Here is a 26990-nt window from a genome sequence, read left to right on the forward strand (position 1 = left end):
TGTGTGTGTGTGTGTGTGTGTGTGTGTGTGTGTGTGTGTGTGTGTGTAATATCCCTTAGTAACAAACTGTTTTGGAAGTAAGGGAACTGAGTATCACAGAAGCTAAATAATTTGACCCTGGGAATACAGCTAATAAGTGACAAAGCTGTAATTCAGGTTTAGGTCTTTTGATCCAAAGCCTCTCTCCCTTCTCTCTTTAAACTACTGTCTCTTTTGTGTCTTATGATATAGATGAGTCTGCCGCGCTTCCTAAAGCTGTATGTAAGAGAAATTGTGTTACATGTTTGTGTTTGCTTGCTTGCTTGCTTGCATACTGTAACCACTTGAAACTGTGTCTAACACAATGTACTTGCCATTTTTTTCTCATAATGTAGCTGACTAGACTGGATACCCTAGTATTATATCCCAGTTTTATTTTTAGGGTTACAATTTACATTCACTCTTAAATTTAAAACCATTTGAGTTTCTTAGATGAAAGATAGTATCATAAATGCTATATGTGACTATGTATTTATAACATAATAACAGAGGTCTTAATTCTTAGGATTTTAATGTATATCCAGTTTTACTATTTGTGAGATTCATTATCTGTTAAACGAAAATTGAAATAAGACTTACCTCAATTATTCTGGTTAAATGAGATGATTTTCCAAATATATGTTTATAGAAAATTCTTACATAAGTCACCAGCATATAAGAAGTCCTCAATAGTCTTTATCATTATTGCAAATGAGTGTGACACGAATTTAGTGCAAGCTTGATAAATACGTAGTGAATGGATAAATGAACTGTACAAATTCTCTAAATGGCTACATACGACCAACTTATAAGTTTGGTATTCTGAATGCTTCTTTATAATTTGAATATTATAGAAAACAAATGTTCAGGAGCACTGAGAATGTCATCCAGTCTCCAAGAGGATTTATATGCTCTGAAGAAGCCACGTTAGGACAGATCATTACTTTCCCCCACTTACCATGCACAGCCCTTTGTAATGCATAGCATGTGTTCTCTGACTGCAGGTATCTGTATCTTTGGCTACTAAGTAAATACATATTTTCCCTTCTTGTAATAATCATGCAAATATGATTTATCTTTTGGCACAATACAAGCAGAAGTGATTGAGTGTGCATGTGGTGAACAAAAGATAAATGGGTAGGGAAACACACAAAGGCAGCATGTACTCCTCAACTCCCTAGTTGCCTGGGACACCTGGACTACATTGAGAGTGAGAAGGGCTGTGCACAGCCCTATTTGTGCCTATGCTGGGGATGCCTCATCCCTTCCTGATGGTGACCAGTCATTATGGTTTGAGAAGGACTTTGTTTCTTAACAGATTTGTTTTTAAATCCTGAGCTGTTTACTATCTAAGACATTTATCTGAAATTACTATGCACGAAATCCCTCAGTTCTTAGAACTGCTAATCTGATTTTAGTAATAGTTTTAGAAAGGGTTCACAGGTTTGCCTGTGTGTAGAATGTTCTTCCTGCCACTGGTACTTCAGTTCTACCTTCAGAAATAGTTCCCATGTCATGTCTAAGAGCCAGGTTCATGCTTTTCTGCATGTCTGTGCTATGTTTAGAGGTGAATGTTTTCCGTTAGACTCTAGGGATTAAATTACCAACTTTTTTTATTTATTTAATTTTATTTCATGTGTGTAAGTTTGAAGGTGTCGGAACCTTTGGAAATGGAGACAGTTGTGAGCTGCCATGTGGATGCTGGGAATTACACGTGGGTCTTTTGGAAGAGCAGACAGTGCTGTTAACCACTGTGCCATCTCTCCAGCCCCAGTTACAGACTTCTTAAAGACAGGGCCTCTGCCTTATGCCTGTCTCAGTGCCAGGATTATTCAGTTTCTGAAACAGAATATATTCTCAATAAATATATATTTAATAAATTAATAAACTTGCCATTACACACATCAGATAAGGGATATGAATAAAATTTTTGTTTTCCTCAAGTGATTGTGAGCCTTTTGAAATTATGAGCATATTAATATGCTTCTGAGTTCTCCAGTTGCTTTGAGGGACATTTTCTAATCTTTGAAGAGACATTTTTTGTTGTTGTTGCCTATTTAGCTTTTTCTTTTTCTTTTTTTTTTAATTTCGTTCACTCTATGCATATCTTTTACAGCAGGGCTCAAGTGTGTTGTCCATGAGTGAGTGCATGATGGAACCACATGGAAATTGTTATTAATTTTTACTTTTCTTTATACGCTACTGCTTTGTTGCTTTGTTCAAGCACTGTTATCGATACGCTTTTAAAAGATGCATGGATGGTGTCAGCAAGCCGGGAAAGTCTTTTTATCAACCAAAATTCTTAGGCCTTAATGTGATATGTGATACATAACTAAAAGTCAGCAAATGTGACCTTCCTGAACAAATGCCCTATTGTTGCTTTACTGTTTTGCGGACTGGGCCTGAGAATTTTGTTATGGGCTACCTAAAATGTCCAGTGTCACACAGCCTAGTAAGAGAAAATCTGACACTCCCAACTTGTACTGTGTTCCAGGCTGTTACACAAGCACACTGAGAAGTGCCGTATATGTCTGATTTCCCAACTTCACCCTGCAGTGAACTTTTGCAATCCTGAGGCTAGAGCCCTGCTTTGTAAATGTTGCCTGCCCAGTGCCGGTGTTGGCACCCGGGAGGCCCTAGCAGATAAAAGTGGAAGAACATATGGCTTCCATCTGAATACAAATTGAAGGACATAGCGTGGTAATTCAGCTGCGGTGTCCCTGTACTGTAAACTGAAAGAGTATGAGTGGACGTGTTTACAAACGGCGTCTACATTCTCCCACCCCTTCACACCCCCTTTCCACTGTATTTTTATCGGTCTGAATCACAGCCATCCTGTGTCTCAGTCTCACTGTGTTATTTGTGAAAGTGGGCAGCATGAGGAATTATTAATTAAAGCTAACAAATCACTCTGACGAGCTGTGCCCTGGCATGGCTGAAGGTTGATTGGCGAAAGTATTCTCCTTTGGAGAAAAGACTTTTTGTGCTCGTGACGCAGTCAGGAATGGATTATTGAATATGCAAGTTAGAAGAAAAATCACAGGACAAGCAAATCGAGTATTTACTGGCAAATAATTGCTCTCTTAAGCTGTGGCTCTCTTCCTAAATTCTTAACATTCCCGAGGGTTAGAAAGAAACACAGAAAAATGCATCGGTACAGAGTTCATTTCAAAAAAACACACATAGACTGATGTTTGAGGCTTGTGCAGGTAAGTGTGATTGTGTGTGCATGGGAAGTGAAAGAACAAGCGGAAGATGGGAGCGTGGCTCTGAGTCTGGTGAGTTGTTTATTCAAATACAGCTCGGCATATTTCTAAGTTGAGAATTTAGTTTCTGTGCTGCATTTACTGTGAAAGTTAAGAGTCGTGAAAAGAAGAGAGTGTTTTCTCAAGTTGTTTGTCTTTATCAGCAAAAAAAAATAAGTTAATGTTTTGTCCCAAAAATAGTTTCAGTTTTGCTCAGATTATTTGTGACTATGTACAAAATGATGACTAAATTTAAAGACCTGTTCTTATTTTCAATATTGTTAATTATGACACGTCTTAGCAGTGTCCCAAACACATGTGAGTACAACTATTGCATTTTTTTTAAACACTGTTTTATATTAGGACCTAGCTAGTCCTTGTTGAAATTTCTATAAGAACATAAAAGTTTTGAAGTATTCGTTTAAGCTTCGAGCTCTTTTAATAACCAAAATGACCTCATTGTCAGTGTGTGTGTGTATGAATGTGTGTGTGTGTGTGTGTGTGTGTGTGTGTGTGTGTGTGTGTGTGTGTGTTTCATCTGGAATGTTGCTCAGACTCCTGAGTTGTTAGGTCATTGTAAGATATAAGAAACAACTTTAAAGTCTTTTCAAAACTAAATGTAATGAATAGAAATATAAATAAGTGAGGAAATGAAGGCTCATAAATGAAGATAGTAAACAGAAATACCTTTTTAAATAAGTGCATTAGATTATGTGAACAGCACCCAAAACTATGTGTAGCTACTGGGGATGAATTAAATGTTCTTTGAAAACCAGAAAAGGTGCCGTCATTGACAACAAGCTGTTTTTGAAATGAGAATAATTGGCTGGAGAAATAGCATTTTAGGCTAGTAATAACTACGAGTAGCATGGATTTAAAACAAGGCATAAATACAATTTAGACTAAATTAACTAATTAATAATTGCAAAGCGTTTTAACAATAAAACATAGACATGATAGTAATGATAATAGGAATAATAAAAATGGAAAATCCAGCAGTTACACAGAAATTAAACCAGTCTACTACATTAGCTTTCAGAAACTCAGAATTTTAAAATATAAATAAATAAAAATTTTTTTGCCTTCTAATCCAGTTTACTAGTTGGAAGTATTTTCTTACTGTATCCTATGCTACATTTGTTTTAATATGTAGAATAGAACTCAAAAGAAAGTTTAGAAAGTGTGATTTTTTAAAAAAATATTGAACTTATACTGGACCAGATTTTCTCAGAGAGGCAGGTTCTTTTTTTTTCTGTGAATATTAGAGGGCAAATTTGGTCCATTATTTTGAAATAGCAAAGAGGGCACTTAAAACATATGTTCAGGGAACAAACCATCTGCCTTCTTTATTAAGAGTATCACAGCATTATGAGGACTTGGGAATGCTTAAAAATCGAGCCAAAGTCCTGCACAAGATCCTATTCCTGAGCACTCTGGTTTATAGAAGTGCTTTGCATCCCCCATACACCTTTTTTTTTTCCTCTGAGAAAATGTAATTTCTGATACATGGGCAGTAAGACCAGAGTGTTGTGGAGTGACATGAACCTATGTCAAGTTATTGGTAATCGAGTCTCATTTAACCTACTAAATATGAATACGTGGTTGAGTTTTGAGCTTGTTATTGGTGGAAAATCTCACAGTGACTTAGAGAAACGGAAGGTGTTGACTATTGGAACAAAAATGAAGTCAGCTGCTAGCTTCTGGACTATGTATGGACAAGTTGTAGGAAGCATGCAGAGGTCAGACTCGAGCACTGCTGTAATCCAACTGTGATATTGTGGGAATTTGGGTTGGCTTTGGTTGTCCATTGGGGCAAGGGGTGGCAGCAACAGAAAACAAAACTAAGTATAAATTGGCATTATTCCTACATGGTGCTACTATATTTTCTTAACATCTAGAAGGATTTGGAAATCAAAAAATAAAGGAACAAAAATAATATTTAGTTGTGAATATAGTATATTATAGTATTACCTTGTGCATTCTATAGTGTTCACATAAAGACAGGCCAAGATGACTATCACTGTATAAAGGATATCTAATCTGCAGAGAACACTTCAACCTTACTTAAATTGTAATCAAATCTTAGCAGACTTAATGGCTCATTATCAAAGAGAAAAAAGGCCAGATTATAAGTTCTCATTGGTTCTCAGAATCAAGCATGTAATTGGTTGAGTATACCAAAGACTATTTTTAGCCTGAAAACTAAATATAAATACCTTTAAGGGAGCTACAGTTAATATTCACATTAACAAAATTAATGATCTGGTGATGAAAATGACTGTTTTGTTCCTATCGATCGTTTAGTGGTAGAATTTTAATTTGTTCCTCCAGAAATTGGAGAACTACAGATGAATGTGCCTCGTGAATCTCTGATCTTACAGTCTACAGCCTATGAGAAATCTGTTCTTTTGAGGAAGTTAATTTTAATTTAACAATTTGGATATGCATGATCCATATACCAAATGCACATACATGAACATACAGACATTTTAATGTTGCTGTTTTTGATACCTTGTTCCAATTAATGAATTTATATTATTGACAGAGATAAATAAACAGACAGTGAAGCAAAAGTGACATGAATTGTATGTAATAAAGATTAAACAAGGCAAAATGATAAACCAAGATAGATGTGAAAGTGGCACCAGGCATGTGGTGGCCATACAGAGCACTTGCTGGAGAACTGTACCGTTCCAGAGTTCTTACAGCCAAGTGAAAAAAATAACAAGATATGCAACCCACAGCATCTGCAAAGTAAAATAATTTCTCACATTCATCACTAAACTTTCTTTAAATGAGGGCCTCATAATTTAGAGAAGACAGTGTTAAGATGTCAGGAAACTTCCACTGAGAATTAATGGATGATAGTATCCTAAGAATCAGCTTGAAGGTGGATGCACTGTATCCTTCAGATGCTGATGTGTTAGTAATCACTTCTTTCTAGACAAGAGGAGATGGAGGAGTGGGAGGAGAAGACAGAGGGAGGAGAAAGAAAGGAGGGGAGGGAGAAGATCAAGGACCTAAGGTATGGGAGAGGGGAGGTGAGTGCTGTCAAGTTGAGAAGACCAAGTTCTTATGAAAAATAAGGGGTTAAGTGGGAAAGAGATCTTCAAATATTTATTATAAATACATGTTCTATATTGTTAAGATGAGTCAAACATTCTGACTACATTTGTCAAAGCCACTGAAACACATTTTATCAAATAAACCTCCTGAATCAATATGCCTGTCTCAAGATGTGCATATAGCACTGCTCTGTGACTGCCACTCTTTGTCCACTTTTACTTTAAGCAGATTGTCAGTCTTTCTAAAGGTTTAAAAAGAGCCCTTTGTGGCTTTAAGTTTAGCATTTTCACCTTTGCCTTCTCTCTTCTTTTAAAAGTTTTACCAAACTGTCTTATCTTCTCACGGGCAATTTTGGTGGATATGTTGCATTTGCTAGACTAGTCTTCTCTTCACTCTCAACAGGTAATACATGGAACAGAACAGGGACCACCTGTAGCAGGAACACTAAGGCATGCTTTAGAAATTTAGAATTTCTGAATCAAAAGCTGTGAAGGTGGTATGTGGGGATCTAAAGTTTAGAAGACTATCTAGGTTAGTCATGCATATTAGAATTTGAAAACAAGTGTTTTAAAATTGTGACCTTAAACTTTATGGTATGTGAACCTCAGCTGGTGAGGGTTCATTATTATAACATGAACTAAACACTAATGCATATTCAGTACTGTGTGTTAAGTATTTCCTGTTAAAACTGGAATAATGTAGCTCAGAACAATTCTGATGGGTTTGAGGGCCTTATGCTATAAGTTACTATGTGATAAAAATTAAAAATGTTTTTGGTTATTGATGGGAACTTTAATGCAGCACTTTAAGTCCCACTTATTCTGGGACTTACTACTAAAAGATGGTCTGTTTTTTATGTGAAATTCTTCACAACTAGGATAATTTTATATTATGAGGATATTACCTCATCCAAAGTAAGATGAGCATAAATTTATGTATAAACTTATCTTAAGATCAGGTGGTAACTCAAGATTCTATGCTGTATGATGTCACTATAAGTTAATACCCTGACACTACTTAGAAGATGAAAAGAAACTTCTTCATAGCCCTCCATTTTCTTCAGTAGGAGACTGTCTCCTAACACTGGGACCGGAGGTAGTGTCACAGTGACCTCTTAGATACATTTCTTCCCACCATTAATCAGAGATTTGTTATGAAGATCCTTTCATGGAGATGGGGGGTTGTGGAGAGACATAGAGAGAAAGAGAGAAACATAGAGACAGAGACATAGAGAGAAAGAGAGAAATGTTTTTGAGTACACTGTCACTGGATGTAATGATCTCAGTGTCTCTTTTCCTTGCCTCTCTGGTGTTTAAGCTGGACTGCAAAAGGTACTGAAGCTTAGACAGACTAGCTGATGGGTAAGACTATACACGAAGGAGCTCTGACTGCTCTTACCCAGAACTCTTTGTTCCACAAGTTCTAAATATGAATACAGCGGTCTCCAGAGCAAACATCCTGTAATACTTGTCATAACCTCCACCTAGAATATATATCAGAGTCATGCTCTGTGGGGCCAGTTCTTGACTTGTTTCTATTTGAATGATCTTGGCCAAGTTATTGGACATCTTTTGTCTCACTATGCCTCTCTGTTAAATTGGATTATTAATAGTAATTACGTTAGGCATGATCTTAAGAGATGAATATGGGAGACAGTGAGGGGACTCAGAAAATAATGGCACTTGCCACCAAGCCTGATAATTTGGGTTCCATCCCTAGAACCTACCCAGTGGAAGGAAAGAGCCATTCCAGAAAGTTGTCATTTGACCTCTACACACCCGACAGTGCACACACAAAATTATTAAATAAGTTTTTTAAAAAAATTAATGGGCTCGCGAGATAGCTCAACAAGTAAAGGCACTTGCCTCCAAGTCTGAAAATCTCAATCTGATTATCAGAACCCACATGGTGGTAGAAGAGAATATACAGGATGGAACTCACAACTCCTGGAAATTGCCCTTTGACCTCCAACATGTGCTGTGACAGTCATAGCCACATATACCCCACCCCAACACATACATACATAATGAATAAATACATGTTAATTTTTTAATATTATAATACGTATAAAATACAAATCACAATATAAGACACGGAGAGAAAAATACTCGAGAAATAATACCATTACTTCTATAATTACTATAGTAATATGTTAGCTGAAATTGAGTATCAAAGGCTACAGGGGAGTATGGTCTGTGAAGGAATTTATCAAGCAGTCAGCATAGGAACGGAATGAAAGCTTGCTATTTTATGTTTTCCTGGAAGTTTTGAGGTAACTTTCCGCATTATTTCCAGGACAACATAAGAAATATTGTGTGAGTTTTAACTCCCCCCTCCCACTGTCTTATTTCCTCCTTTTCAGCATATACTTATTGAGAATTTCTTGCAACCATAACCATTCTTAGAAACTAGAGATAATATCAAATAAGATAAAATGTTGACTTCATAAGGGTTTCTATTATATTGGAGTAGGAATGGATAAATAACTAAACAAAACGGGAAGGAATATATAGAAAGAAAGAAGGTATTTTTTGAGACATGACCATCACTGTTCCCTGTGACTTCTATTGCATAATTGGGTGGGCTGCGTTTCCCCCCCTAATCTGGTGCGGATACAAAATGAACCTGTGGATCCAGGAGCATCCTTGTGGGAAACTTCTGTGCAGGAAATATGCATATCTTTTAAGGGAGTCAGCACTTACTTTCACCTCTTTGTTCTGAGAAGGTGTGCTCAAGTTTTTTTCATTGAACTGAGTGGTAGGTGTTCAGAAAACATGGCATTCTACTAGATAAACAAGGAGTCCAAATGAGAGACTTAAGCTTCAGTAGAGAAGAATGATGATAAAAATACTGTGTGACTTTGCTAAGAGTATTGGGGGACAGAGTAAGAAACACAATGCTAGAGAAGATCGGAGAGCAGAGGAAATTTTAATGAATGCTAATAGTCTAATAATAGTACAAAATGAAAGTTTGGTAAGTAAAGTTCTAAATTTCCCATTGTTCAGCAGTGGCATGGGCCTGTAATGAAAGTATTTTAAACAGTAAAGAAAATATACTGAAGAAAAGAAAAAAAAATCACCTTTTAATTCACCACTTACAGATGCCATTTTTAACATTCATTGGGAACTTTTTTAAAAACTTTATTTATGTATATGAGTGTTTTGCCTGCCTGTGTGCATGTATACCATGTACATGTCTGATGCCTGCAGTGGTCAGAAGAGGGCTCAGTTCCCTGGAACTGGAGTTTATGAGCTGCCCTGTGGGTACTGGGAAATGATTGCCACTGTTGGGACCCTTGTAAAAACAGTACGAGCTTTTAATCAGATCCATGGCTTGGCCTTACTTCAGGCACTTTTTAAAGCATGTGTTATGTTCTAAGCTTGAGCTAGCTCGTCACACCTTCTCAGAAGGGAGCATTTTAATTGCCAAGTAGTATGAATGGCAGCATCTCAGACTTTGACTCATTAGCTGTCTTCAAGTTTGAGCTTACATACCAAATGGATCCCAAGCCCAGTAGCGTAGCTACATCAGACAAAAGACAGCATTGATAAAATGCAGAGTATCTGTCATAACCTCCACCTAGAACACATAAGAGAGGCAGGCTGTTGGGGGTTCAACCTAGCTCTTACCTCCTTGCTGGCAGTCATCCTGGACAAGTTACTTGGCCTTTGTACCTAAAGTGTCCTGTTCTGTAAATCAGATGATTAACATTTTTTACCCCTTACAGTGCTTTTAGAAATTAGCAAGATAATGCATTTGACCTGTTGTAATGCTTGAGACACTGAAAAGTATTCAACAAATGCTATCACTACTGTTGTGGTTGCTGTTATGATTATTGCTTTTGTATCATTATCCAGAAGCATGCTTAAAATATATTTTCCCAGTGTAACTGCATTAGCTCTAGTGACAAAATAATTCAAGGCACATTTTTTTTTCTGAAGATGAATCAGAGATATAATTTTTGCAACATATATTGAGAAAAATCTGGGTTTATATTGTGAATGTGTATGTACTATGATTTAGTTTAATATATAGATGAAACTATACAAAGCAAACTTTGTTTCTTCATAGAATTTATGTTCGAATCTATAGTAAGTGCTGCTTATTTTACAATTTGGGATTTAAGTTATTAAAAGGAACTTTTCAATCTGAAGCTCCAGTGATCATAAGGTCCTGCAGCTTTCTTTAAACACCAGTTATGGAAAAAGAAAAATACAATTTTGTCTAAAAGTGACATCTTTGTATGGAAGATATCTGCCCTTAAGCATGATGTTAACAAATTAAGATCACCGGCCTAGTTGGGGTTACAAAGTAAGCACCTTAGACTGTTTACTGAATTGAATATATATATTATCAGGGAAAGTATGTGAAACCAATTGAGATGTTCTGTGTCAGTGTATATGCTAAGAGAATGATACCATGAAATTTATGCATTTTCTTATGAAAGCAGTTGACAATACATTGTTAACTTTTTATTTATTTTGTCTTATTTATATTTTTGTGGTACTGGGGATTAAACTCTGGAACCCACACAGATAGGCAGACACTCCACCACTGAATTCGTTTTGAGCTCTATGTAAACTTTTAAAAACTGTGTCTTGCTTCAGTCTTAAAAGCAGAAGTATATCATGAAGGGAACATGGGCTATGTTCTTACACAATGTCTGCTTCCTTTGTAGTTATCACCTCTACTGTCTATAAATTGTATGATCATAAGAACCTTATATTTTGGGGTTTTTTTGTTTTTTTTTCTTAAACACTTTAATGGAAAAATGAACAAATAACATCCTCATTGGCCTCTATTTATGGTCTCTAGTAAAGTTCTTGATATATCTTGGTACATAATGGATATTTAGTAAATGGTATCTGCTACTAACTGTAATAACCGCAACAGTAATAAGACATAAGAGCCTTTTAGACAATAATCATAAACTCATTAATATATATTAATATGTAACATGCATTAATATATGAGTATGTAAATTATAACACTTGAAATTGTTTTGCCTAATATTTGACACACAGGAAATCTAGATGTAAATTTGATATATTTAAATGCCTTCATGGAAAAGGTGCTATAATTATTTTAGTTAAATGAAAATACAATTCAAAACTCTCACACTAACTCAATCTTATGAAATGATAATAAAAACAACAGCCTCCCAGTGATTTTTATTTTTTACTGAAATGACCAAATAACTTGGGCTTAGTGCAAATAAGGATGTGTAATGCTTTGCTTGAAGTGATAGAAAAGAGAAGTATTTGAAAACTTCTTAGATGACCCCTGATCTGAATGGTATAATTGGAAGCATTTTAAAGATCAAGAGGCTATTATTGCTAGCTGCAATAGATACATATGGAAATGGCTGCAGATATTCACAGCATAAAAATAGTTCACTGCTAAATTTGAAATTCTGTTAATGTCACAAACAGTGGGATGTGAAACACAAATGAATTGTGATGACAGTTGAGTACCAAACTGACTATTTTTCCTCCTCAGAGCTGTCCGTGTTTGGCTTTATATTCGCCTCATCCTGATTTAACGCATCAATATTTGTACTTTTTGTAACTAGCACCGCCTTCGAACATACACATTAAGGATTTCATTTCTAACCCTCCTCGTTTCCTACTAATCCTGATCCTGCTTTGTTACCACTGAAGTCTACTGTCCTGGAGTCTTGCTGAACCCTCACTTTAGAGTTTCAGGATTTTGAGCACCTTTTAGCCTGTCTTCTTGCAAGCCTCTGTCCTGCACTTTATTTCATTCCATTTCTTCCAGCTGCCTAAAGTCTTTCTATTCTTCCTGATCTGCCAGTTGTTTGCTTAGAGCATATTTCTTCTCACTGTGGCATTGACTTTGGACATTTACTGTTATCCTAAGAATTTACATTCACTTTTTATTATAGGGTTTTACCCTAGTTTTTCTAAATTATCACTCTTTCCCTTTACAGTGTAGTCTCTATGATCCTGGATTTTGGGAGCAATACTTATTTTCTGAACCAAATAAAATTTCCTTCAAATGCAGCAACTCTACACTAGCATAAGCTAGTCTGACCTTTGGGAAATGTCATTAAAAGACTCTATGAAGAGTATTTTAAAATGCCCAAATTATTGAGGCTTAATGGCTTTTGTAGCATGGATACCAGCCCTACCTAGTAGAGCAACAGGCCTAGAAATATTTTTTATTTGGGTTTTACTGTGTTTGGTGACTTGGCTGCCATTTACTAAGTGACCTCTCTTTTTTAACCATTTACTCTTAAAACAATCCTCTGTTATACTTACTCTTCTCTTCACTTAATAGATGAAAAAAACTTTAATCTCAACTTCTGAAATGATGGAATTCAAGGTTCTAATATGCTAAAGTTTATGCTATTAATTGAGCACATAATTTCAAGACAGCAAAGTAAAAAATTATCAGTTTTAACATCTTATTTTTATTCCTTCAAATTGAAAGTAAATTCGATTTTTTTAAAAACTGAGGAGTTAGTAAAAACTAAATACTGAGAGAATGTTTAAAAGGTAAGACCACTACTGAGCTCAGTTCCTGGCTTCAAATACTGTTTTAAAAATAGATTAATACTGCTATATTTTACAAACCTCAGTATGACTCAGTACTTTTACTTTTTCTCTTATCTCAAGTGTCTTCAACTTGCTTTACTCTGTTAATATATTCAGTACTTATAGAATATTAGTGTGTTGTGAGTCAATGTTTGTTGTTCAAGAATCTTTTAAGAATGACCTCCTATCATGTTATTTAAATCTCACCTTTTTCATAGTTGTAAACATTACAAAAGTATTAAGAAATATTCACTAGTAGTGTTAATAAGAATGTGGTGGAAAATGCCACATATGTATGATACATCTTTTTTCTGCACTCCTTCCCAAAAAAAAATATTGTTCGCCTGAGAAAATATCCAGGGAAAAAGAGGAAACCATTTTAAATTTTAATACCTGTGCATACTTGTATTCATGATTATAAAAGTTAAGAAGAGTTACATGTTTTGAGCATAGATTCAGTATAGATATAATCCAAATAATAATAAATGATGTTTGAGTCTTATGTTTCTTTGGTAATGTGATTCCATGAGGAAAATGAAACCTACCACAACAAAACTCTCCTCTAAAAGAATAAAATGAGCCTTGCAGCAGCTGTGTTGATAAATGGGTTGAACAGTGGCTAACCACTGATTTTTCAAATACTACTGTGGCCAGTTTAAGCTGTAGAATGTATAGCCCATAGGAAAAGGCAATAAAATGAGCTATGATGGATGTAAATAAATTACATCATTGAAATATATCATTGAAACCAAACCCTTCTCCATAGTTTTATTATCCCATTCTACTAAGGTGTTGCAAAAAAAAAAGCCATCTTCTACTAAGATGAAGTGTCCAGATGAGGAAGTATGTAAGTAAGTAATTATACAATGAACTAGAGTACAAAAAAACAGACAGACAGAGTGACAGACCGACAGACAAAGAGAGAAAGGAATGGGATAATGGAATCAAGTGGAAAAGATTATTCACTGAAAATGCTGAATATTCCAAAATATAAAATTAATGGATGGGAAGAACTTTTCTTCAAAAGAAAATACTTTCCATCCTTTAGCAGCAATGCAGAATTCATTGCCTGATAATAAAAGCCTTTTTAGTGGGGTTCTTGGGAAGAACATGGTCATCACAGAGGCTTCACTGGGTGTTCAATTGCCCTGGGCAATCTGTTCAGTGTGTTCTTGTTTCAAGAACTAAGTAAACCAAATCAGGATGAACGACACATGGTTTAATAGTTAACTTTCAGAACAAGGGGCAGGGAGATGCTTTTATGCCATCATCCAGTCTTCATTCCAATCTCATTACTGAAGTCTGTTCCCAGAGTATTTACAGCTTTCCGGAGAGTCTAAGCTTGGCAGAGTCCTGAAGATGGAAATATAGCTTAATTACCTCCTCATTCTGGAGTCTCCTTAATGCAGGTGAATCCTTGCGATCAGTTGTTCTCTTCTATTGCTATTAATGTTATTGTTGTGCTTATTACTAGCCCTTTCTTATCAGCCTGTTACTTTCCTATTCTTGAAATATGCAAGTCTTGTGACTGTTCTGAGTTTTCTCTGAGTCTCTGAGGAAATTAATATCCTCTCCAAGTTGGAAATTTGAGATAGTTTGAAAAGTACTTGGATATGAAAGTCCAATCCTGCTTTTTACAGACCAGATCCAGAAAATATCATTGAACAATCTTTTGCTTGACAAAAGGACAGAACAAATGAAAAAAAATGTATTATATGGTATATTCAGTCCAGGTGTATATGACTTGTGGTCCTTTCGACTTTTCCTCTGCTTCTCTGGAACCCAAATTCAATTCTTCCTATATAGCAAGTAGATCCTCCTGCTCTTACCATCTCTTTGCTCTCATCAAGTAGAAACTAACCATAGACTAGGGCTTACCATACTTAATGAACAGGTGTTTGGGTTTTCTGAAAAATATTTTTAAATAACAGAGTGGAGGTAGCCTCTTTTTAAGCACGGAGTTCATGGTTCTCAGAGTCTGGTATGGATTTGATATTAGAATATCATAGTTAAGCTAAGCAGCAACAATAAGAACAAAATGTTTCATACTCTTTCCATTTTAATTCCATTAAAAATTGAACACCATAAAAATACTTCCACAAACAGAAAGAGCATCTGTCCATAGCTTTATTGTAGTTCCTGCCACACATTAATATTATTTGTCTCTGTTTTGTTGGATCATCTCGTGTGTGTCTGTATTGCTATTCTATTAATGTTACTTTTTTGTTGTTGTTCTCTGCTTTTATTTGATCTTTTTCATGCATGCTAAGTATCTCCTTTTCTAGCCTCCTTGTGAACACTTGGACATATGAGTGTTTTTCTCTATAGTGCCTTTTAAAAGGAGAAAACAGCAAGAGTAGATTTTGAACAATATTTTACCAGTATTATTGAAAAATTAGCTTCTGTATATTTTATATACATACATAATAGCTTCATAAATGTAAATTCTATTGCTATGTACTCTTTTCTGCATTTACTATGGTGACTAGTATTATCATATCTAAGCACTTTGTGTTATCCCTCATACTGTTATTTACTACCTGATCATTCCAAAGTGCTTTTGACAATCAGAGAATTTCATTAGCAATCCATTCTCTTGCTTTTTGTTTTTTGGCACTTTGCATGTAAAAGTATCAAGCATCTTAGTAGTTATATTAGATAAATTACAGTAAAGTGAAAGAGTACTTCTGCCAGGAGGATGGGGAAAGAACATCCCAACGCATTTCCTAACATTAAGTTTATGTTGTTAAAGTATTCAAATAATGCTGTAGAAGTCCATATCCAAATAATAGCTGAATCCCTTCATTGCTACTTTTGCTTATCATATTCTCTGCCATTGTAGTAATCAAAAGTATGAAGTGAGGAACATATATAATGCCCATACATTACATATATAAAGCCAGGGCAATTTTACCTCTTCAAAGCAGGATTCCTATTGATGTAAACATTTCTTAGCTCAGAACTATAGGTGCCAATCTTTTTAAAAGCTAGTTATTTTTTATAACTAAAAGGATTAAAACTTATTTATTAAAAGGTTCATTGTCATTATAGTGGAGGCTGCGTGGTCGGTGCCTTAACAGTTTGATTGAATTAAAATCAAGTTCATGCTGGGGTTTCTTTTGCAGCTCTATTCCTTGCTTTCTCTTTGACTCTAAGCTAATTGCATAACCTCTGGTTGACTTGTGCCTCGTCTACACATTCAAAGTAAAAATCAGAAATGAGGTTATTATCTAACTAATGTAGACTGGAGCATTATTTCTCTAAATATTTCTGGGAGTGAAAAAGCACCCAGAGGTATAAACATTCTCCTGTAGCCTTAGACAACTTCCCTATGGAAAGTATGCATCAGGGCCACAGGCAGATCACAGTCATTGCAGTACAAACTACAGGTAATGCTCCCTCCCCACACACACCAAGCTTCCGACTCTGAGTCTAGAATACAAACTTACCATTTTATTTCTAGCAAGTCCTTAGTGAGATACTGAACCAGCAACACTTTCTGATTCACTGCCCTAAGGGAGATGTAGTTCCAGTACTGAAAAAGAAAGAAAAACTCAGTCTTTCATGTCGTAGCAGTAAAGTGTTAGAGTACAGACATGAATCTAGACTTTCCAGCTTTGAATCTTACTGTCTTCCCAGCACAGACAGTTTTTCTTCACTTTATTTTGTATTTTCAATGACTCTCAGGTGTCTTGGATACTACATGAAACAACACTGTAAAGCACAGTACTTGGATACTCCTCTCCATCTACTAGTTGTTAAGTTGTGGAAGCGCCCATTTTAGTGATTAGCTTTAGCCAAAGAGTATTTAAAGGGCAGCCTTATATTCCCATTTGAGTAACAAGAACAATAAAAAAAAGAGTCATCTTTGACTTCACTCTTTATGTATTGATGAACAGCATTATGAACTATAGCCAATGCATTTTACTTCTTTGCTTACATATGACATCACAGAGAGGCAAGGTAGAGAATGGAAGGCAAGGAAAAGCTACTGCAAAGACGTTGAGGCCTCTTGGGTTCTAGTATTGTCTCACTCCCCAGGAAACAGGAAAGCTTCTCTAACTTGACTGAGTGTTACAGGGATCGAGGAAAGCATCAAATCATGTCTGGTTTGTATGAAAAACTCAAATTCAATTCTTTTGGACTAGCATTTGTTTATCCATAACTGTTAAACTATTTGATAATTATAATGTGTAACTAGAGTTAAAAATTACTTTCATAAAGTTTGAGAGCTTAGGTATTGAAACGAGACAGATCTGAGTTCATATCTTTGGTCACTCAGCAACTTTAAACTTGACCACTACTCCGTCAGTTTTTGCTTTCTCATTTATAAAATTCAACCAGTAATAGTCTTGTAACCTGTTTGAAAATTAAATAAGATGATATATTTAAATGTTTGGCATCAATGTGCTTGCTTTATAATATGAATCTATTACATGTTAGCTGTATAACTAACTATCTCTCTGTATTTGTAAAGTAGGGGAAAATTACTGTTATGAATGAAGAACAAATGTCCTAAAACCTTATATGGATATGTGTCTGACATCTTGTCCATGGTATCTTCGTTAGCTCCATTTTGTCTTTCTTATGCTGCATGCAAATACTCATTACTCTGACATCTGTCACCATGGTACCTGAGAGAAAGAACTTGATAAAGGACAGATTCATCTTAGTTCACAGTATTAGCAGGGTTTGTTTCATTATGGCAGGGAAGGCATGGAAATGCTTCCAATTCAAGGAAGCCAAAGCAAGTGATAAAAACCATTCACATCATCATAGACCAGAAAGCAGAAAGTAAAAGAGGCCAGAACCAGGATCGCTCATGGGCTCCAAAGCCTTGCCACCAGAGCCGTGCTCCGAAGAGATAGACCACACCTCTTGAAGTTTCCACAGCCTTCTAATATCAAACAAACAACAGCAGGGACACAAGTCTTCAGAACATGAGCCTATGACAGACATTTCAAACTCAAGTCAATAATTTTGTTAACTTGTTAGTTGAAATCTTTGACAGGTTCAGCCTTTATTGCGATATTTTGCCAAGTATTACTACTTCCAACTAAGATTGGACACTTCAGTATAATATAAATCCACTGAAATCTTACAAAGATAATTGAAATATGATAGACCGTTAACATATAGGCTTTTAAAAAACACAAGGCAGAGCTTTGCAGATGTGTCTAAATAAAACCTAGCATGCCTCTGGAGTCGCTTATCTGCCATCAACCACTCGCTATCTAAACTGAACCACTGGTAGCTTTCATCTCAGAAGATAAATGATTTCTTTAACCAGCTGGTTGAATCCCCTCCATCTTCCCTGACTTTTTACTATAAATCTTAAGTAATTCCAAAGAATTACTTATACAGATGAATAGGTTAAATTTGTGGACAACATAATCTATAAGTCTGTTTGCTTAGTTTTACCTATGTTGACTAAGATAGCTGTCAATCATTTTACCTAATAATTTTAACAATCAGATTCTTTCTGATGAAACCACCCCATGGGTTTTTTGAAGTAGGATGGCTTTAGGAGAACTAAAAAGAATCATTTGATTATCCAATAAAATACAGATGCTTCCTTTTTTTTCTCATCCCACAGTACATATTAGTTAAGTCACATGGCTAAATTTGGGGATTTTTGTATCACCCTGTCACTTAGTTTTAGAGAATATAAAACACTATTTGCCTGGATTTTCAGTCTGTGAATCTTACACGGTGCCTGGCATGGAGATAGGACATTTTTTTTCCATTAAGCTTTTACTCTGTTTTGAAAGGAAAAGTTGAAACAGAGTCCCTACTGAGATTTTAACATGTTCCATGGTGGTAACCATAGGAAATAGGGAAACAGGAAATTTTTGGACAGAAGGAAGCCAAGGAGTCCATCTCAGGCTGTCCTCACTTCTCAGATACCAGTTGGGCTTTGTAAAATTATTTTTATCTAGGTTCATATTTAATGTTTTATATTTCTATAGTCTTACTCCAGACAGTAGAGAAAATGTTACGGCTGATCATGAAAATGATTGTTTTCTAAATGAATCTTGGTTCTTATGTTCTGGAGAAACCAATGGAAACATTCATTCAGATTCTAATAAGGCCAAATCATGGGAGTTTGCATTTGGAAAAGTTCATTTCAGGTATTTAGAAGGATTCTCAAAGGATGTCATAATAAAAATGTGTATAAATTCCAGATATGAAGAATAGTTACTTGTTGCACAAAAATTTATGGGCACAGAGTAAGGGTACTATTAAATTTAGGGCACATGAATCCCTACACACAAATGCACACATTTTCTTCAACTCTCTAACCTCCTTCTCCTTGACCTAACTTCTGGAAAGAAAAACTGAATTCTTATTCAACTTCCATTTTCGGAAGTACTGTATCATTTAATCATAGTGTTTATCAAGTACAATGGTGTTCATCCCTAAACATGGGACAATGGATTTTAATGACTATTTAAAGTGTGTATGCATTCATTTTGTTTCCTACCCTAAGGAACACATTTTAAAATACCCTGGTCAGGTAAAGTTCTGTTAAAAGTCTACCTTCTCAAGAACGTTATACCCATTCAAGGAGTTTCTATTTTCTTTCATCATGCTGCAGTTATTAAGAAAGCTATCCTAAAAATACCACTTCCTATTGTTATATTTAATTGGTGAAATACAGATACCAAATAGTAGTCATGGAGGGTATCTACACTTGGATACACAGCTCTTCTTTTCTTATATCTAGAACACTACTAAACTTTAAAAGGCTTTGTACATTCTCCCAATAATAACTTAAAAACAAACACCCTCTAAGCAGACCATAAACACTGCCTCTGATAACTGGCATTAACATCACTATTCCCATTCTTAGCTGAACCATGTAGATTGTATGATCTTAGATTACCACATTGTGCAGTTAGCTTTCTGCAGTGTACATTTTTGAAAGATGAACACTGTGTATCCATAGCCATGATAAAATACCTACTAGCTACAGAGCCTTTCAAGTGAGTGTATGCCCAAAAGCAGGGAGGGGGAGGTTTGTTCAAGGAACTGGTTGAAAAGTGCAGTGATGTGTCAGAATGCTTGTGTTCTGACTCATTCTGACTGCAAATGAGTTATCATTCAATGATTTAACCAGTTACCATGTCTGACTCAATGGCAACTTACTACCGTCTAGATTTTAATAATTATTCAAATAGTTAAAGTCAGAAACATTTTTGAAATGTTTAATATTATAAATTTAATCTGTAAATAATGGGTTCCCCATGAGATATTGGGCCATCTTTGTTTTGTTAAGTTCTCTTCTTCCAAGTGCTGGAGTCTTAGCAGTGTCACAGAGACTTGTCTATGGGTCCAGTAACGGTTCACTATAAGTAGTTAAACTAGTAAGACATATGGGAGACACCAGAATCATAGAGAAGTGTATAATTTGATGAAAATTACTGTATTCCTTGAATTCTCTATGTTTGACATGGGATGAATTGAAAGGATTTTTCTGACAATGGAAAGCTCTGGTAAGATAGACAAGTTTTTCTGTAAAGTGTAGTTCTCAAACTTAATTGTACCTTGGGAGCTGGTACAGATTGGAAGGACATGTCCCTGTAGATTCTTATTTGATGGCAGTTTCTAGGTGAGCCTGTGGGTCCTTGTTAGAACCAGCTCCCCTAATGATTTGCTACCTGATGTTCTGGAAAGCATCTCTGAATTTTCTGGCAGTTGATCAGTGCTCTAGCATTCAGTATATGTGGTTTCTGGTTATGGGCAGAATTAAAGAGATTACTTAATGTTCTATTCTATAAAGCCTCACAGACAAAACATTTTATTTTTTCAGTCCCATATCTTTGGAATTTTCTGTTTGTTTCTACTAAATTTGCATGTTTTAGCTTAGAAAAGAATACAAATAGATCTGTTTTGTAAGAATTTTTACTTAATTGGCATTATATGATCCTATCAGAGTAGGGAAACTTTCACAAATTTTGCTTTATTCCTTCTTTGTATGCATATGTTTAGATGTCTTCACAAAACTAAAATGAATTTAAAAAGATAACATAAGAGTTTTATTAATGTATTTAACATAGCTTTGTCATGCTGTAACAATGATATCTCATCTGACCTCCCACAAATGTTCAACTCCTTAAGGATAAACAAGAAACATCCCGATTACTAAGAAAATTTTATCTTATGAAAGACAGTCTCTCTCTATTCCACATATTCAATTCCCTTGTCATTTTACATTATAAATAAATAACAAACCAATTTGGCACATGCCCACCGATTAAAAATAAAAGTTGTCAGAAATGAGAGGGGAAAGACAAAATTATGAATTATTAATTATAATATTAAGCAGCACAAAAATCCTAACATGAAATAATACCACCTCGAAGAAATTTTATCAAAATAAAATTGAGACGATTTAATCATGAAATTGCATTGTTGTAAGTTTACATGTTAAATATATTTACATTTATCTAGTACTAGTGTCAGATAAGATGAAAAGACATTTTAATCATTATAAATAAATTTCATTTGTAGAATAGTAGTGTAAATGGAAGTGTTTTTTTTTTTTAGAATCATGTCCTGACTAAATTATCTTACTGACCTAGTATCTGTGTTCACTATAACATCACATCCTTGCATATTATTTTTTAAACTACAATGCCTAATTAACAGAAAGGATGATGTTTTTTCTTTTTTCTATTATTATTACTATTATTGTTGTTGTTATTATTATTATTATTATACAATTTATTCACTTTGTGTCCCTGCTATAGCCCCATCTCTCATCTCCTCCTGGTCCTAGCATTCCTTCTTCTTCCCAGCCCTGTGTTCTCCTAGTCTACTGATAGAGGAGGTCCTATCAACTCTGACCCTAGCCTATCAAGTCTTATCAGGACTACCTGGATCTTTTTTCTCTGTGGCCTAGTAAGACCACCTCACCGGGGGGAGGTAATCAAAGAGCAGGCAACCAGAGTTCATGCCAGTGACTGCCCTTGTCCCCCTTACTAGGGAACCAACATGGAGACTGAGCTGCCCATGGGCTACATCTGAGAAGGGAGTCTAGGTTGTCTCCATGCATGGTCCTTGGTTGATTCATCATTCTCTGCAGGACCCCCTGGGCTCAGATTATGGAGAGAAACTTAATCCCACTGAAATCAGGAACAAGGCAAGGCTGCCCACTCTCTCCATATCCCTTCAACATAGTACTTGAAGTCCTAGCTAGAGCAATAAGACAACTAATGGAGATCAAGGGGATACAAATCAAAAAGGAGGAAGTCAAAGTATCACTATTTGCAGATGATATGTTAGTATACATGAGTGACCCCAAAAATTCTACCAGAGAACTCCTTTGGGTGATAAACATCTTCAGCAAAGTGGCTGGATACAAAATTAACTCAAAAAAAAATCTGAAGCCCTCCTTTTATACAAAAGACAAAAGGACTGAGAAAGAAATTAGGGAAACAACACCCTTCACAAAAGCCACAAATAATATAAAGTACCTTTGGGTGACTCTAAACAAGCAAGTGAAAGACCTGTATGAGAAAAACTTCAAGTCTCTGAAGAAAGAAATTGGAGAAGATATCAGAAGATGGAAAGATCTCCAATGCTCGTGAATTGGTAGAATTAACATAGAGAAAATGGCCATCCTGCCAAAAGCAATCTACAGATTCAATGCCATCGCCATCAAAATACCAACACAATTCTTTACAGACCCTGAAAGAACAATTCTCAATTTCATGTGGAAAAAGCAAAAAACACAGAATAGCTAAAACAACCCTGTACAATAAGAGATGTTTTTCTTTTTAAGATGTTACTTAGAAGTTTATACCATTCATTTGCGACAGGGGAATTAATATTAATATTAATATTAATATTTTTTCATTCAGGCTTTTGAAAATATATATATTGAATACTGGTCAGTAGCATAACATGAGCTTTTATCAGCATACACTGTCAGATTACAAGCAGTGTGGTTATCAAAGAAACCTGCAAATATTTTCTCCCATGTCTTCCTCCAACAGGCTTATAAAGCATTTTCACTGCGATGCATTTAAGTGTGTGAATGGGAATATGTGATTGCTTGTTCGTATGAACACCAAGTATGTCTAAGAAACCTAGCCTTTGTGTCTTGGTACTTTAAATATTTCTAATAAAGTTGCTTTTTTTTCACAAACTTCTTAAAATTATATTTGAAAACTAAAAGGAATTGCCAAATAATTGCCAACCTTTACCACATTTAGAAAATCTCACAAAAAATTAATGAAGAAATGTATTTTGCTCTTCTCATGAATACCAATCTTGTTTCTCTATAGTAGCATTTTTAATATTGTAGAAAGCCTCCTTGACTTGTGATAAGTTTGCTGGTTCCATTTCACTTGGTTTTGTTCTATCTTGATAGTTTATTCTTTCAACCATGATGTTACATTACCATCTCAATATCCTTGCCAATATCTTTCTTTTTAATTTTAAGTGAATTTAGTGCTCATTGAAGGAAAGCATCAGATCCATATCCAAGCAAAGGACAAAAAAGTATTTTTTTACAGTAAACCAACAATTTTGCTTTTTTTGTTGTTGTTTTGTTTTTTGTTTTTGTTTTCCTCCATGATATTTTTCTCAAGCAGCTGAATTCTAAGAAAAAAAATTGTGTCACATAATACCTGGGCACTATCTACAAATATGGTTTCTAATTCTAATTTACATTTCCTATGAGTTTTTAGCATTGGCTCATAAAAATCATTATCCATAGGTTAGGAGAATTGGCTCAGTGGGTAAGAGAATTTTTTGCTCTTGTAAAGGACTGTGTTTGATTCCCATCACTCATGCTGGTCCACAGCCATCTGTAGCACCAGTTCTGACCTTCTTCTGACATCCTCAGGCATCAGATGTGGATGTGATTCAATTACATACATGCAGGCAAAATACTCATATTGCTAAAATAATAGAAGATATACATCTAAAAAAATGAAAGAAAGTATCTTCTTCACTGTTGTTACCATCACCCCTCAGCATTTGTTTGGCACATCATCCACAGTGGTATAACTCACAAATGTTGTCCCCACCATGGAGCTCAGGCACTAAAGAAGCTCTATACAGTAAAACTGTAATTTCTCATTGCTGTCTTGGCTCTAGTCCCTATGTTATCAGAAGCCATCATTCCTTTCAGTATTACTGTCTTGTCCAGATTTTTACCCAGGGCTGACTTTCCTGGCTCCCCTAGTCTTCAGTGCTTCAGAGTGTTTATTAAGCTTGGTCTTCTCTTGTAAATCATGTAAGTTTCATGGCCTTCCAGTTTCCTTAGTTTATTCCTTTGGGGTTCACTGATTTCCACTGTGTATAGCATTTCACAGCTGCTGTCATCAGCTGGTCTCCTCTGCTGTGAATTTTCTTTTTTTAAACAGTCTCCCATAGCCAAGGCTGACCTCAAAACGTTATGTAGCTGAGGGTAACCTTAAACTCCTGATAATCCACTCTGCTTCTCCACTGCTGGGATTAGTCATGCACCAGTGCACCTGGAGCTGGGGCCTTATTTTAATAATTCTTTGTTTGCTCTGTTTTGATAAACGCTAGTCCCAATAAGTTCTCATAATTGTTCCTCTTTGAGTTTTGGTTCTTAAGCTATCGAGTGATGTGAGAAAGTAGCATAGGTAGTGCCAGAAAGCCAAGTGCAGGACAACCTGAATGACCTCTTGCTGCTCTGATGAGTGAGTCAGAGGTGAAGACATAGTAGTCAGAGAACGTTTTAGAATCAAAGAGAAGTAACCTTAACAAGCATCATAACAGAAGACTATATCATCTATAAATGGTTATTAAATCTGATCATAAACCCTCATCAAAAGAAAGCAACTAACATTTAGATGTTTAAATTTGTTAATGACTCCATTTAATCATTATTGTAAGTTTTTCATATGCAAGGCAACACATTAAGCAACATGTATTCCTTACCTCATTTATCTTTCGTACAAATTCGTAAGAGTAGGTATTCTGTTATTTCCTCTAGCCTACACCAGTGATTCCCCAGGTTTAGCCAGTTTACATAGGTTGCCCAAGACCATGCAAGAATTCCGTAAGAGAAATGTGGAGCCAGAATGGAAGCTTAAGGTATGTTCTTAACTTTTGCAACATGGTATCTTCTAGCATACAGATCTAAATGTACATACTGTGGTGTATCTTTCATTATGGAAAGATCCTGAAAGATCTCAGAGCAATGCTTTCCACTTCAGTGCTATAAAACACTTGAAACTTGACTGTAGTAGAGACTAGAGAAATTTTGAGAAAGTAATTCTTTCCTTAAATTATCTAGTTTCATCCTTAATGGCAGGAAGTCATTTGTGTTCTATTGAATTGAGGGGAGGGGATCATCTGATGTTCTTCGTGTGATACAATTTTAGAAAAGAACAGCACCTGACTATGTATCTATAAATTACATGTTAATATAAGCAATATGATTCCGGGTGACTAAAGATGTTTCCCTTGATGTTTTTCTTGACTACCATATGTAAAGTCTTAAACGACTGTACCACTTTCAGAGAAGCTGGTACTTAAAGAATATATGATAAATTTTGTGGACTGGATGAATCTAAGACAAAGTAGACACTTTTTGATATTTAATGTTCTCAGTATAATGTAGTCCTCGGGAAAAGTATCATTTTTTCTTAAACCTCAATGAATTAGTAGCCAATGCATTAAGTCTGATTTGGTCTAATGTATCTGCAGCATTCAGTGCTCTAAACTGGAAAATCAGGGAATACAGAAACTGTGCAGCCTGGAACCAGCAGCATGAGTTACAGGGGCCACATGGAACATCATCTGCAGAAACTTTTTTTTTTAAATATAAGCAGAGTCACCTTTTCTAAGTAAGCCTAGTTGTTAGCTCTACATTTGAAATAATAATGTTCTGTTAAAATATATTAATTTTATAAACTCAGATTATTTACCATTTAAATCTTACAAAGCCAAATAGTAATATTACCAAATTGAATATATAAAGAAAAGGAAGCACGTTTGGATTATGTTAGCTTCAGCCTTCAAAGTATTTTTAAGGACAGTAAAATACCCCACGATGTCAAAAAGTCATGAAACACACAAATATAGCTGTCATCCAAACTTAGTTTTAATGTGAGGCTTGCAAAAATACTAGTTAACCTTCTTTTATATAATTAGATTATAATAACATTGACCTTCAATACTTCAAATTCTATGTATTCAAGTTTGGTTGTCATTCTGATCAGAATAATAACTTGATATCAGTTTTTACTAACTCCTAGACTTTTTTTTTTTTTTAATTAGTATCACTTTGTAAATCCTGGGATTGTGAAATTAGTGAAACTACTAATTTACTTCCAACACTTTTAGGACATTGTCTTAATTGTTGTTTTGCTTTCCTGCTTCTTTATTATTTAGGGACAGTTTAATCTTTGGTGATGTATTATCTTGAAATCTTCAGTTTATTTAAATTACTTTTCAAACATAGGTTATGCTCCTTAAAAGCAAAAACCTCTTTGTTGTTTGTTTCCTCCATAACCATAAGCATTGCCACGGTGTTTCTTCAGGGTCCCTTAATCACCATCTGTGAATACAAAAGAATTTAGAGGAGGAGTTCATTTCTCAGCTTTAGTGGTCCTTATCTCCTCCACATTTCTACCTTCACTTACAGCTGGGCGTGATGTGGCTAGCAAAAGCCACCCAATGAATAGTATTTCACGCTAAACATACCCAGTTCTTCAATGCAGTCTTGGAGGCTCTTTTGGATTATGTTTTTCAAAATTCCCAGAAAGGGGAGAGGTCTAAGAGTGAGGAAGGAAAAGAACAAGATAACTGAATGCTATAGTAGATGAAGAAAACAAACCATTTTCATGAGTGAAATAAGGTACTTCTGACAACATCAGTGCCTCTTTTAGAAAGAATTCACGTATAAAAAGAGGGACAGGAAATCTTTGTTGCAAATAAAAATATCATGCTCTCAACAACCTCCCCCCCCAAAAAAAAAAAAAAGAATACAGCATGACACCAACCATATCACATCACCATAAGAAAGAATCAAGGTTTTCAACCTTCCATTGGCTTCTAGGTATCCATGTAGACTTAGCCGTAGGGAATCACCTACTGGGAAATCCAAGCCTTACTG

At 35.4% G+C, this 26990-nt stretch overlaps 1 protein-coding gene across 10 annotated transcripts in view; it reads left to right on the plus strand.

Annotated features, from left to right (window-relative positions):
* Positions 1 to 26990, plus strand: part of Zbtb20 (zinc finger and BTB domain containing 20) — a 767676-nt gene that overhangs the window by 364842 nt on the left and 375844 nt on the right. The window contains exon 1 of one of the 10 annotated variants that reach the window (XM_055624795.1): positions 3257 to 3296. The exons of the other annotated variants lie outside the window; for them this stretch is intronic. The gene's annotated coding sequence lies outside the window, so the exon portion shown is untranslated. Of the gene's footprint in view, positions 1 to 3256; positions 3297 to 26990 lie in introns of those variants that run through there. 10 annotated transcript variants of the gene reach the window in all.

The sequence above is a fragment of the Psammomys obesus genome, unplaced genomic scaffold, assembly GCF_907164565.1.
Source record: "Psammomys obesus unplaced genomic scaffold, mPsaObe1.curated_primary_1811, whole genome shotgun sequence".
Lineage (NCBI taxonomy): Eukaryota > Metazoa > Chordata > Mammalia > Rodentia > Muridae > Psammomys > Psammomys obesus.